Consider the following 14,453-nt stretch of genomic DNA (forward strand, 5'->3'; position numbering starts at 1 on the left):
TTTTTTTGGGGGTTTTGTGAATTTTTCCTTCTGATCAATAAAGTTTTAATGACTGGGTAAGTGGTTTATTCAGACTTGGGTACAATAATATCCATGAAAATAGCATTTATTTTCTCACTAGTAAAAGCACCTAAGAGAGTATATTCATCCAAAAATAATGAACCTGACATTTCTGTTGGAGGAGAAAAGTCATTAGAAGTTGAATTTGAAGCATTCTTATATTTTCTCATCATATTAACAACAGATGGACTTGACTTAAGAAAATAAAATCTCTCCTGTTTATCCCAAGCCAAATATCCAAGGCAAGGATTTCTTTAAATATTTGAGAGTTTCTCAATATTTATTTAGTCCTTCACAACTAAATATACTTGCTGAAACATACATAGGATGTTTTGAAATATTTTACATTAAAATGAAAAATGAGTATATCCAATACTCTAAGATATTTAAAAATATATTTTGAGAATTCTTGATTTAATATAATCTCACTTTGATAATCTTTACTTGAACATTAGAAGAACTATAACACATGCAAAATGATTATATGGAGTTACAGTATTATTTAAAGTATATGTTTGTTAAAATTATTCCAATTAATCACTGATTTCTTTATTATTTGGCAATACTAATGACTTTGAAACTTCAATTAATTGACCCATGAGCCAATATATTTGGGTAAAACCACATTGAGGTAATATGAGACCTTGTAAATTATAACTGAAGCCTGAAACTAATGCTAATTGGTGTTTTCAAGGCTGAAGTAAGAAATAATTCTCAAATTCTTTACAAAACATACGAACAATAGTACAAAACACAGATGGTCATCATGCCCCATTGCACAGGCCTATATTTATTGATACTAAGAAGGCTCATTTTTTCTTCTCTCTCATAGGCATGTGCCCACCCAACCCCCAAGCACAGGCACGAGCACACACATACACACACACACACACACACACACACACACACACACACGCAAGTGCACACACTCACATGACTCACCCTGGGACTTCCTTAACAATTGGATAGTTCAAAATAAGCTCTAGTGTTTCTTCCTTTGGTTATGCTCATAACACCTACACCATGTACATATCATGTTGGGCCTTTGTTGAGGAGATGAAACATTTCTTTCTGATAATTTCTGCTAGAATAACAAGTTTTCTTTTGTATTTCTCCTTTCAACACTTTTCTCCTTACCACTTTAGCTTTTTCTCCTCACAAGTCTAAATGCCTTGATTAGAACATTTTATCTATATTCTATTTCTATAAAAACTTCACTCTCTTTTTCCCCTTTTACTCAGGTCAACTTTTTTTTGCTGACTTTTACATTTGCAAAAGAAAAGTCATTCAAACTACACATCTCTTCTGCTAGTATGAACACAAGTGCCTTATCATTCATCCATTCTTGAAATAACCAGTAATCTCTAGTAATCTTTGATGATTACATCATTCAATTGTCTCATCATCAGTATTTTCTTTACCATGTTCACTAAAACTAAGTAGTAGCTGCTGTTCTTGTACCTTTAATTTAATTGTTGAAGAATGATTATTTACCTTTAGTTAAAAATCAAAGTAATATATTTAAGTCAAACATTGATATTTATTTCTTGTCTTTCATCCAATGTCATCATAAATCAGGCCTTCTCTCTTGATTAGGTAATGCTCCAAAATATTGCTGTTCTATATTCACCTCATATCTGTCAGACTTTTGATGTATGGTCTATGCTCAGTTACTCAGAATTTGGGAAATATGCCATATCTGTTTCTATTCTTTGTCCTCTTATAGGTACATAATAAATATTGTATCACTTTCAAAGAAATTATGACCTAGACTAAACTTGATCTGGATTTACTAGTTCATTTTTTCCACAGATAAAAATGTCCCATCTCTATTTCTGAACAAGAATTTATATTAAGATGACATGTAAATCAATCTCATTCATAGATATATGGCAGTCCCATAATAACTTCGTTCTTTCCACTACTATTTCTGCTTTCCCAAGATCTGTCAGGAATTGTGTATTGTTATTTTCATGGTTGTCTTTTTCTTGTTGAATCTGATCAAGGTGGAATAGTTCCTTTCTTCAACAGTGTTACAAGGTCCGAAATATCCTCATCTCATTCTAGAGCAGTCATTCTCAGCCAGTTGATTTTGCAACCCATTAATACTATTCTTCCTCTTCTGGTGAACTCAACCATGAAATCATTTTGTTTCTTCATTATAACTGTAATTTTGCAACTTTTATGTATCATAACATTAGTGTCTCTGTGTTCTGATGGTCTTAAGTGACCTGATGGGGAAGTCTTGTGTATATGTCAATAAAGCACTGTTGGCCAATAGGAAAGCAAGATAGGTGGGACTAGGAGTTGAGGAGAATTCGGGGAAAGAGAGACACAGACAGACACACCATGTAGCTTCCAGAGGAAAAAGAGGTCCAGTCCTTTTTTCTGGTAAGAGAAATACTTAGATTAACAATTATGGGTTAAGTCAGAGATAGCCAGTAAGAAACTAAGCAAACAGTCAACAGCTTCATAATTATTACAGTGTCTTGTGTGTTATTTGGGGACTGCAACTGTGGTAGGGCCCAGGAGGATGTTGGGGAAGTCTATAATCTAAGTGACCCCTGTGATAAAGGTCCTTCAATAGACAACAAGAGTTCTAGAAGATTATTTATATTCTGGGTTGTTGAGGTAGAGACAGTAGATAAAATCCTAGAGAGATAATATGTACTTCAGCCAAATAATACATTAGCAGATCAGTAATGAGCAAATATTTCTTCCTTTGGGGTTAATAAACCTCCTGGTTCCTTAAAACAGTGCTTTCTCAAACAATCTCAGGCTTTTGATTTGTATTATTTCTAGTCTCCAACCCTGTTCAAAATATTTTGATTCTTCTTCTATAAGAATAAAACAATTTTAAGAGCCTGCAGATCGCCTGGGAACTGCACAGAGCTCCCAATCCCGGCGGGAGCATCAGGTAAACAGGCCAGCTTCCCGGCCTGTGTTCCAGAGCCTGCAGATCGCCTGGGAACTGCACAGAGCTCCCAATCCCGGTGGGAGCCAAGCACCCCAGACTCCAGATCTTCTCTCCCACCAACGAGTCCAGGAAACTAGAGAAGGCTGGGAGCACAGGGAAGTAGCTGTCCCTCTGGCATCATCAGGTAAACAGGCCAGCTTCCCGGCCTGTGTTCCAGAGCCTGCAGATCGCCTGGGAACTGCACAGAGCTCCCAATCCCGGTGGGAGCATCAGGTAAACAGGCCAGCTTCCCGGCCTGTGTTCCAGAGCCTGCAGATCGCCTGGGAACTGCACAGAGCTCCCAATCCCGGCGGGAGCCAAGCACCCCAGACTCCAGATCTTCTCTCCCACCAAAGAGACCAGGAAACTACAGGAGCCAGGGAGACCAGGGGAGTAGCAGTTCCGGATCAGGTACAACAGGACCCAGCATAGGGTCCAGGGGACCAGGTAGGAGGCTAAGCGCCCCAGATTCCTGTTCTTCTTCTCTACCCATGGACCAGCATTTGGACAAGGCATAGAAGAACCACCAGATTACTGGACTTACTAGCACCCACCAAAAGGGAACTCTGGTCCCCAGACCAGGAAGGGGCTCTTTCTGCACCCACTAGAAGAAGAGATGGGAAAGAGACAATACAAAAACACAGTCAGCAACAGAAAAACAAATATGACACTGCCAGATTCTAGAGACTCCACACCAGCAAGACCCCAATATTCCAACGCGAAGGAAGCAGAAGAGAACGACCTTAAAAGCACTTTCATGAAAATGATAGAGGCCCTAAAAGAGGATATTGGAAAATCCCTCAAAGAAATGGAAGAAAAAACAAACCAAAAAATGCAAGAAATGGAAGAAAAAACAAACCAAAAAATGCAAGAATTGGAAGAAAAAACAAACCAAAAAAGGCACAAAATGGAAGAAGAAATGAAGCAAAAAATGCAAGAAATGGAAGAAAAAGCAAAGCAAAAAATGCAAGAATTAGAAGAAGAAACATACCAAATAAGGCAGGAAATGGAAGAAGAAACAAAGCAAAAAATGCAAGAAATGGTAGAAAAAACAAAGCAAAAAATGAAAAAAATGGAGGAAGAAACAAACCAAAAAAGGCAGGAAATGGAAGAAGAAACAAAGCACGAAATCCAAGAAATGGAACAAAAAGCAAACCAAAAAATGCAAGAAATGGAAGAAAGAACAAATCAAAAAATTCATAAAAGGCAACAAACGGACAAACAGATAAACAGAAAATTGCAAGAAGCAATGCAAACGCTGCAAGGGTTGAAAACTGAAATAGAGTCACTAAAAAAACACAATCTGAAGAAAGGCAGAAAATAGAAAAGCTGGACAAACAGTCAGGCACTACCAATACAAGCATTACCAACAGAATAGAAGAGATGGAAGAGAGAATCTCAAGTGTTGAAGATACATTAGGAGAAATGGATTTATCAACCAAAGAAAACCTTAAATCCAACAAATCCTTAACACAAAACATCCAGGAATTATGGGACACCATGAAAAGACCAAACCTAAGAATAATAGGTATAGAAGAAGGAGAAGAAATCCACCTCAAAGGGGCAGAAGGCATATTCAACAAAATCATAGAAGAAAACTTTCCCAACCTTAAGAAAGACATGCCAATGAAGGTACAAGAAGCCTACAGAACACCAAATAGAGTGGACCACAAAAAAAATCCCCTCGCCACATAATAATCAAGACCCCAAACATACAGAATAAAGAAAGAATATTAAGAGCAGCTAAGGAAAAAGGTCAAGTAACATATAAAGGCAGACCTATCAGAATTACACCTGATTTCTCCATGGAAACTCTGAAAGCCAGAAGGTCCTGGATAGATATTCTACCTACACTAAGAGACCATGGATGCCAGCCCAGACTACTATACCCGGCAAAGCTCTCAATCACTATAGACGGAGAAAACAAGATATTCCATGACAAAACTAGATTCAACCAATATGTGTCCACTAACCCAGCCCTACAGAAAATTTTGGAAGGAAAACTCCAACCCAAGGAAGCTAACTACAACCAGAAAAACATAAGCATTAGAGAATCCCTCTCTACCAACAGCCAAAAGAACAAAGGGGTGAAATTCCACCCATAATTCCACCAACAACAACCATCGCAAATCGAAGAAGGATGAGCAATCAATGGTCATTAATATCCCTCAATATTAACGGCCTTAACTCACCCATAAAAAGACACAGACTAGCAGAATGGATTCGAAGACAGAACCCTTCCTTCTGCTGCATACAAGAAACACACCTCACCCTCAAAGACAGACATTACTTGAGAGTTAAAGGTTGGGAAAAAATTTTTCAATCAAATGGACCCAAGAAACAAGCAGGGGTAGCAATCCTAATATCTAACAAACTAGACTTTAAAATAAAATCAATCAAAAGAGATGAAGGAGGTCATTACATACTCATCACAGGTGAAACCCACCAAGATGAAGTGTCTATCCTGAACATCTATGCCCCCAATACAAAGGCATCCACATTCGTTAAAGAAACATTATTAGAACTTAAATCTCATCTAAAGCCCCACACAGTTATAGTGGGAGATTTCAACACACCACTCTCACCACTAGACAAGAATACCAGACAGAAACTCAACAAAGAAGTAAAGGGTCTAATAGAAGTAATGACCCAACTGGGATTAACAGATATCTATAGAACATTTCATCCACATAAAAAAAGAATATACCTTCTTCTCACCACCACATGGAACCTTCTCAAAAATCGACCACATACTTGGCAACATATCAAACCTCAGCAGCTACAAAAAAATTGGAATAACTCCATGCATCTTATCAGACCACCATGCCTTAAAATTAGAATTCAACAACAACACAAATTGCAGAAAACCTACAAACTCATGGAAATTGAATAATGCTCAACTGCACCATCCCTGGGTCAAAGAGGAAATAAAAAAGAAATTAAAGACTTCCTCGAATTCAATGAGAATGAAGACACAACATACCCAAACCTATGGGACACTTTGAAAGCAGTGCTACGGGGAAGTTCATAGCACTAAGTGCTCACATGAAGAAACAGGAAAACAGTTATACCAGAGAATTAACATCACAGCTAAAAGCTCTAGAACACAAAGAAGCAAACTCCCCCAGGAGGAGTAGACGCCAGGAAATAATCAAATTGAGGGCTGAAATCAACAAAGTAGAAACCAGGAAAACTATACAAAGAATCAATGCAACGAAGAGTTGGTTCTTTGAGAAAATCAACAAGATAGACAAACCTTTGTCCAAACTTACCAAACAGCAGAGAGTGAACACGCAAATTAACAAAATCAGAAATGAAAAGGGGGACATAACAACAGACTCTGAGGAAATCCAGAGAATCATTAGGTCATACTTTGAAAACCTGTACTCCACAGATTCGAAAATTTAAAGGAAATGGATGACTTCCTGGACAGCAATCATTTGCCAAAACTAAATCAAGAACAGATAAGCAATTTAAATAGACCTATAACCCCTATGGAAATAGAAGCTGTCATCAAAAGTCTCCCAACCAAAAAAAGTCCAGGTCCAGATGGCCTCAGTGCAGAATTCTACCACAAATTCAAAGAACAGCTTATACCAATTCTTCTCAAAGTGTTCCACACAATAGAAGCAGAAGGGTCTTTGCCAAACTCTTTCTATGAGGCTTCAATAACCTTGATCCCCAAGCCACACAAAGATACAACCAAGAAAGAGAACTTCAGACCAATATCCCTCATGAACATTGATGCAAAAATACTCAATAAAATACTGGCAAATCGGATCCAAGAACACATCAAAACAATCATTCACCACGATCAAGTAGGTTTCATCCCAGGGATGCAGGGATGGTTCAACATACGAAAATCCATCAACGTAATCCACCATATAAACAAGCTGAAAAACAAAAATCACATGATCATCTCACTAGATGCTGAAAAAGCCTTTGACAAAATCCAACACCCCTTCATGATAAAGGTCTTGGAGAGATCTGGGATAACAGGGACATACTTAAACATAATAAAAGCCATATACAGTAAACCAACAGCCAACATCAAACTAAATGGACAGAAACTCAACGCAATTCCTCTAAAATCAGGAACAAAACAAGGCTGTCCACTCTCTCCATACCTTTTCAACATGGTACTTGAAGTTCTAGCTATAGCCATACGACAACAAAGGGGGATCAAGGGGATACAAATTGGGAAGGAAGAAGTCAAACTTTCACTGTTTGCAGACGATATGATAGTTTACATCAATGACCCAAAGAACTCTACCAGGGAACTCTTACAGCTGATTAACACCTTCAGCAAAGTGGCAGGTTACAAGATCAACTCAAGAAAGTCAGTAGCCCTACTATATACAGATGATAAAAGGGCTGAAAGAGAAATCAGAGAAACATCACCCTTTACAATTGCCACAAACAACATAAAATACCTTGGGGTAACGCTAACCAAACAAGTGAAAGACCTGTATCATAAGAACTTTGAATCTTTAAAGAGAGAAATTAAAGAAGCCCTCAGAAAATGGAAAGATCTCCCATGCTCTTGGATAGGTAGGATCAATGTAGTAAAAATGGCAATCCTGCCAAAAGCAATCTACAGATTCAATGCTATCCCCATTAAAATCCCAGCACAATTCTTCACAGACCTTGAAAGAACAATAATCAATTTTGTATGGAAAAACAAAAGACCCAGGATAGCCAAAACAACCCTGTTCAACAAGGCAACGTCCGGAGGCATCACTATCCCTGACCTCAAGCTCTATTATAGAGCTATAGTCCTGAAAACAGCTTGGTATTGGCACAAAAATAGACAGGCAGACCAATGGAATCAAATTGAAAATCCGGGTATTAACCCACACACGTACGAACATCTGATCTTTGACAAAGAAGCTAAAAATATACAATGGAATAAAGAAAGCATCTTCAACAAATGGTGCTGGCATAATTGGAGACTGGCATGTAGAAAAATGCGGATCGATCCATGTTTATCGCCATGCACAAAACTTAAGTCCAAATGGATCAAAGACCTCAACATAAATCCAGCCACACTGAACCTCTTAGAAGAGAAAGTGGGTGGTACCCTTGAACGAATTGGTACAGGAGACAGCTTCCTGAACATAACACCAGTAGCACAGACAGTGAGATCAACAATTAATAAATGGGACCTACTGAAACTGAGAAGCTTCTGTAAGGCAAAGGACACAGTCAGCAAGACAAAAAGGCAGCCCACAGAATGGGAAAAATATTCACTAATCCCACATCTGACAGAGGGTTGATCTCCAAAATTTACAAAGAACTCAAGAAGCAAGTCTCCAAAACAGCAAAGGACCCAATTAAGAAGTGGGCTGCAGAACTAAATAGAGAGTTTTCAATAGAGGAGTCTAAAATGGCTGAGAGGCACTTGAGAAAGTGCTCAACATCCTTAGCCATCCGGGAAATGCAAATCAAAGCAGCTCTGAGATACCATCTCACTCCTGTCAGAATGGCTAAAATCAAAAACACCAATGACAATTTATGCTGGAGAGGATGTGGTGAAAGGGGGACACTCCTCCATTGCTGGTGGGAGTGCCAACTGGTTCAGCCACTTTGGAAAGCAGTATGGAGATTCCTCAGAAAAATGGGAATAAACCTACCACAAGACCCAGCAACTGCACTCTTAGGCATATATCCAAAAGATGCCCATTCATATAACAAAGATGTCTGTTCCACTATGTTCATAGCAGCTTTATTTGTAATAGCCAGAACTTGGAAGCAACCTAGATGTCCCTCACCCGAAGAATGGATAGAGAAAATGTGGTACATCTACACAATGGAGTACTATTCAGCAGAAAAAATAATGGAATCATGAGATTCGCAGGCAAATGGAGGACACTAGAAGAAACCATCCTGAGTGAGGTAACCCAGTCACAAAAAGAGAAACATGGCATGTACTCTCTCATATATGGATTTTAGACATAGATCTGGGGAGTGCCAGCCTACAATCCTATTGCCAGAGAGTCTGGGAAACAGAAACTTCATTTAGTGGCTGGTTAAGTACTGAGCTGAACTCAAGAAAGCCAGTATCAGAGAGGGAGGACTGATGATCAAAGGGATTAAGACTGGGCTGGTTGAACCCCAGAAACAGCTGACCAGACAAAGGTTAACTCTTGAATCCCAGGCATCAGCCTGGGAATCCAGCATGGGACTGATCAAGACACCCTGAATCTGGGTGTCAGTGAGGAGGCCTAGGTAATCTATTGAGCCTTGGACAGCAGATCAGTACCCATCCCAAGTATACACACGGTCTCTGGACTCCCATAGAACAATGTGAGGTGCACTCTCACCCTGAACTCTTGGGGAAGGGTCTAGGCCCTGCCCTATATGAAATGACAGACTATGGACACCCCCATGGAGGGCCTCACCCTCCCTGGGGGAATGAGGGGATAACGGGGGGGGGTGGTGGGGAGGGCACGGGAGGAGGGGAGGGAAAGGGAGAGGGACCTCGTACTGACTTGTGAAGCAACCTTGTTTCTTATCTAAATTTAAAATGGAAAATAAAAAAAATATTAATAAAAAACTAAAAAAAATTTAAAGAAAAAATGATAAAAAAAGAGGACATGAAGGCAGGAGAATGGAAGAGAGTTAAAGATTTACTGAGAGAGGTTAAAGGAAAGAATAGGGTATTCTCTATATTCAATATATGTTATATAAAAACAAAAAACAAAAAATATATATTTTCGTATTTCATTCAGATCTATTTTATATCTTATTAGTTACTCTTCCCAAATTTGTGTTCTTGATCACAAATTATATAATTTCATTTTATTATTACTTTGTCTTTTCCAAAATAATATATAATTGAAATAAAACAGACTCTGAATTCATATCCTACTATGTTAAAATGCTCCATATTTGTAAAAATACTATGTCAATATTATACATTACATGAAAACATAAGTACTTTATAGAATATAAGTGTTTTGTTAAAATAAGCATATGTCTTAACTGTAAATGTTTACTCACAGATTAAAATCAAAGTATCAATCAACACTAATAAAACAAATTATAAAAAAAGAATAAAACAATTTTATAAGATGATAGCTGAGTCTTATGGTATATATGTATATATATACTTACACACGCACACACACACACACACATGTAACTTACTTGAGTTAGTCTTGGTCTTCTGTTTGTGATCACATCATAACATCCCTTAGTCATCACAGCTGTACATTGTCTTTTAAGACTTTCAGTTTCTTCTTTGATTATAATATATAGAGTTTTCAGAGGGCTTGGTTCGGTCCAATGATGGTTCTGCAGCTTTACACCTAGGGTCTCAGTGCTCTCACTATGTCAGGTCAACTATTTTTGTGGGTTTCTCCAGCACAGTCTTAGTTCCTTTGCTCATCCTTCCTCTCTCTTTGCAAGTGGATTCCGGAAGTATGGCTCAGTGTTTAGCTGTGGGTTCCTGCTTCTGCTTTGATCAGCTACTGGATGAAGGCTCTAGGAATAGCAACCAAGGTAGTCACCAATCTCATTATAGGGGAAGGGCATCAGGCACCAAGGCAGTCTATGGGACCACTAACAGTGAAGCCAGTGTTTATCCCTAGAGTACAAATGGACTTTGGGAGCCCATTCCCTATGGAGGGATTCTATTGCAGCACAGATACAAGTAAGAGAGCCTAGGCTCTCCCCCAAATGATGTGAGGGACTTTGGTGGTCTCCAGTGAAGGGCCTCACTTTCTTGGGTAGTGGGTGGGGGTAGGTTGGTGGGGTCGGTGGGGGAGCATGGGAGGATGGGGAGATTGATATGTAAATAATAGTGCTTCTAAAACAAATTTCAAATAGCTAAATGCTGTGTGGGAACGGCAGAACAAATCATGTGAGCTTAATATGGGTAAGTGAGGCAATAATCAAGAGCAGAATAAGGATAGTAGCTTCCTGTTGCGTTGTAGATGCATTTGAGTAGGGACAAGGATGTTTGTAGCACTAAATGATACAATGATGGATGCAGCAATGTCCTATCCTTTAATAGTGTATGCTGTGTGCGTCTGCATTCACCCTGATGGATGTTATGGGTTTTAAACAGAAATATGAATAAAGGACATTTGAGGAAAAAAAGAATACATCGAACTTTTGGAAAAATTCTCCCCTGTATATTACTTGATCATAACAGTGTTCATCACATTGTAGACATTAAACTTTTTTCTTTCTTATCTATTAAAATCTTGTCTTACAGCCAGGAGATGGTGGCGCACACCTTTAATCTCAGCACTCAGGGGGCAGAGACAGGCAGATCTCTGTGAGTTTGAGACCAGCCTGGTCTAGAAGAGTTAGTTCCAGGACAGCCTCCAAAGCCACAGAGAAACCTTGTCTCAAAAAACCAAAAAAAAAACCTTGTCTTACTATTCTATTAATGTGAGTAAATATCATTACCAAGACAACATATAAAATAAAGTATTTAATTGGAGGTTTGCTTGGAGTTTTGGAGGTTTAGTCCATGATTATCATGGTGAACATCATTGTAGGTATGTTATTGGAGAATATGTCTAAATCTTATCCACTAGATGAAAGTGGAAAATGTGAATTTGGGCCTGGTGTTGGCTTTTGAAACCTCAAACCCAACCCCATTGATTCACCTTCTCCAAGACAAAACATCATAATTATTCCTAAACCACCACCAACTGGGAAACAGCCATTCAAATATGAGTACCTATGGGGGCCTGCCTTATTCAAATCACGACAATAGTGCATATATTCTAAGTAGTGTTTGGAGTGATTTCCTTGGATTCTAAAAGTATAAACAATACCCAGCATGAAACCATCTATTTGAAGTGCTTTGAAATGCATGTATGTTTTCACTCCTGTACTTGACTGACATTGCATCTGCAGGACAGTACTTACATGCCTCTGTGGCATACCTCGGGAAGCCCTGCCTCATTTTGTACAAGTGCAGAATAATGTGACTATTCTGTCCTTGACATTTTTGTATAACCACAGTGGTGTACATTCTCTAATATGGTATATTAAGCAGCAGGGTATCTATTGACTTATATAAGCAATCTAAAAATGTTTTTGATGTCACCATAAACATTTTCCTTGCTGTTAACATCATTTGGAAAAGCATATGAAAAATACATTTGACTGTGTAAAATAAATTGGTATTCTAATTTTGGTTCCTCAAAAACAGTTAAAATAGTACATTTACAAAGGTGCTATTTGTCTCCCCTGAGGTTTTAAACCTGAAAAACATTTGGAAGATTTTAACTTAAGATTTTTATTTTTATTTTATGTGTATGAGTATTTTCCTGCATGTATTTATGTGCATCACATACCTGACTGGTACCTGGAGAATGAGAAGAAGAGGGTGTTGTTGTATATCCCTGGAACAAAAGTTACAGATGTTCATGAGCTGTTAGATGTAGAGAGCTAAATCCTGGTCTTATCTAAGAAAAACAAGTACTCATAACCACGAAGCCATCTTTTCAGCCTTAGTACCTATGAATTTAAATATCTACATTCCTCTGTTATACTTGTTTGTAATATCTGTACAGAAAATGTATAAGTCTATATCAAGGAACTGGTGACATTGAACTATTAACTATTTTTAAGATGGATAGCTCCTATAAATAAAATCCATCATGGCATTCAACAATCAATAAAACTCATAAATCAGCATAAGATACAAAGGTATATTGAAAACAATCTTAGCTAAAAGAAGAGATTTCAAACATTCTAAATTGGTCATCTGTCTAATAAGTTTAACACATTTTATGTCAACAATGATGAACTCACGAACTTGATTATGCTGAAAATAAAATTATGTAATAACTATGGAATTGAGACATCATTAAACGTCCTTGTTTAGAGAAGGGCCAAGTGAAATTGGGACACAGTAAAATATTGCCGTAATGTTCCAGGTGCTCTACTGGCAATATTGTCTTATATGTGATCTATGCAGAGTCTCCAAACCCCACCGATAATGTCATTCCAAAGCAAGCAGTGCAAGAACTTTGCAATGTGAAACAAAGTTCACCTGAGAATATTGTGTTCAGATATGGATGATGAAGAGGATAGCAAAATCAATTTTATGAAAGGGGGCTATATTTTACTAATTTAAAATTTGGATAAATCCATACAACATAGGTAATTACAGGTGGCAAGACTGACTGCTCATTTGGTATAGGCACTTGGTGCTCAAGCCTGACAGTGTAAATTTGATCCGCAGAACCTATGTAGACATGAGAAAAAGAAAATATTTCACAGACTTTTCTTCCAATCTGAACTCCTGAGCCACAACATATTCACACACACTGGCACACCCATGCAGGAACACACTTGCGCACACAAAACACACAAAATAACAATAAGGTTTGTAAATATGCATAATTAATTTTATGTTGTAGCAAATGTTTATAAAATTCTAACTTCATTATATACTCTTAAAATAATGACTTTTTAAATTTAAACGTATAGCTGTCTTCTGTAATTTTGTATTTTAGAAGCTATATAACTACAGAAGAAACTCCAAAGTATTGCTGTTTGGTGATTATGAAAAAATATTTAAAGTATGAAATATCTGAATGGGAAGTAAATGAGTTGAATGTTACTTTGTAAAAAACAGGAAAAATGAATTTCACCTACCCATTGTTTGACATAATGGGAATAATCTTTGTGGTCTATTTCTAAATCTTTTGTTTTGAAAAATAAAATATACCAAGTATGTAAAACCTTTTCAACAACAAAAAAATGAAATTGAGGAATAGAGCATATCTCTGGTGAGGCTGCTTGTGGGTTTGTTTCTAAGTAATTTTAGTTTATCTGACTTTATGCTAAATTTGTGTTATGGTCAGGTATTCAGATTTGTTGATTTATTGCTACAATGAAACACTCCAAAAAAGCAACTTGGGGCAAAAAAAAAAGTTTACTTGCCTTAGAAGTTACAGTCCATCAACAAAGACAGATATGTCAGGAACTGAAGCAAAGACATGGGAGAATGGTTGGATGGATGCTAGGCTTATGGTCAGCTACTCATCTTATAAAGCTCAGAATCACTTTCTTGGTAATGGAACCACCTACCTAACTTCCAGCCTGTACATTTGGCTAAGAGAATCCTTCAGACATGGTCACATAACAATCTGATGGGAGGAAATCCTCAGTTTAGTTTCTTTCTTCTCAGGTTTAGGACAAAACTAACCAGGATACCAGGAAGATCAGTAACTGAAAATCAAAACAAACAAACACTGTTCCCTAAATTTTATTAGGATAGCCACACCTTCACATGTCAAAAAAAAAAACAAACAAAAAACATAACTTGGGTAAAGCTGAAAAATCTGTGTTGCCCTAACTTTTATTTTCACTAAGCAATTGTGACCTATGGCTCAAAAATAAAAATGCAGTTGTTATACTTATGAACACTCTCAAACCTCCCAGAGAATTAGAGGTAATATCATAG

The 14,453-nt window shown here is 37.7% G+C and overlaps 1 protein-coding gene and 1 long non-coding RNA gene across 2 annotated transcripts in view; one reads left to right on the plus strand and one right to left on the minus strand.

Moving 5' to 3' along the window:
- Cdh18 (cadherin 18) overlaps positions 1 to 14,453 on the plus strand; it is a 796,302-nt gene that overhangs the window by 370,367 nt on the left and 411,482 nt on the right. The window lies entirely within an intron of this gene.
- Positions 500 to 14,453, minus strand: part of LOC121144274 — a 37,563-nt gene continuing 23,609 nt past the window's right edge. The window contains exons 2-4 of the long non-coding RNA XR_005881593.1: positions 12,334 to 12,381; positions 10,166 to 10,501; positions 500 to 2,448 (exon numbers count right to left, since the gene is read on the minus strand). This is a non-coding gene — a long non-coding RNA (uncharacterized LOC121144274). The remainder of the gene's footprint in view (positions 2,449 to 10,165; positions 10,502 to 12,333; positions 12,382 to 14,453) is intronic.

The sequence above is a fragment of the Mesocricetus auratus genome, unplaced genomic scaffold (genome assembly GCF_017639785.1).
Source record: "Mesocricetus auratus isolate SY011 unplaced genomic scaffold, BCM_Maur_2.0 Super-Scaffold_100015, whole genome shotgun sequence".
Taxonomy (NCBI): domain Eukaryota; kingdom Metazoa; phylum Chordata; class Mammalia; order Rodentia; family Cricetidae; genus Mesocricetus; species Mesocricetus auratus.